Raw genomic sequence first — 434 nt, forward strand, 5'->3', positions numbered from 1 at the left:
ACGACCGAGATATTCGTTTAGTAATAAACGTATTAATGTCACTAATTTTAACCTTTGTTATTTTTTCTAAAATGATGTGTTGTGCTCTTATTTATCTACCATTTATATCCATTACTAACATTGAAACACAAAAAGCGGTACTACTGCCATTTATTTATTTATTTTCATAGAAAACATCTCAAAATACCATCTTTAAAAACATTATTCATAAGAAGTTAACTAGGTTTGTCTCTGGGCTAAAACATAACATAACTACAGGATCAATACAAATAAAAAAAAAATTAAAATTAAAATAAACATAAGTAAAAAAAAAAACATAAGTATAAAAAATACAAAGCAGATACAGTAATAAATACAGTTATTGTAGAATAATAGGCCTATAACCGAAAGGTCCACTGATTAATCTCAGATAAGAAAGTATAATACATACTCCA

The 434-nt window shown here is 25.3% G+C and overlaps 1 protein-coding gene across 1 annotated transcript in view; it reads left to right on the top strand.

The window, feature by feature from the left end:
- LOC117110986 (phosphatidylinositide phosphatase SAC2-like) overlaps positions 1 to 434 on the top strand; it is a 34,595-nt gene that overhangs the window by 992 nt on the left and 33,169 nt on the right. The gene's annotated exons all lie outside the window — the stretch shown is intronic.

This window comes from Anneissia japonica, unplaced genomic scaffold (genome assembly GCF_011630105.1).
Source record: "Anneissia japonica isolate Jap-2015-1 unplaced genomic scaffold, ASM1163010v1 scaffold573_len2283161_cov171, whole genome shotgun sequence".
Classification (NCBI taxonomy): Eukaryota; Metazoa; Echinodermata; class Crinoidea; order Comatulida; family Comatulidae; genus Anneissia; species Anneissia japonica.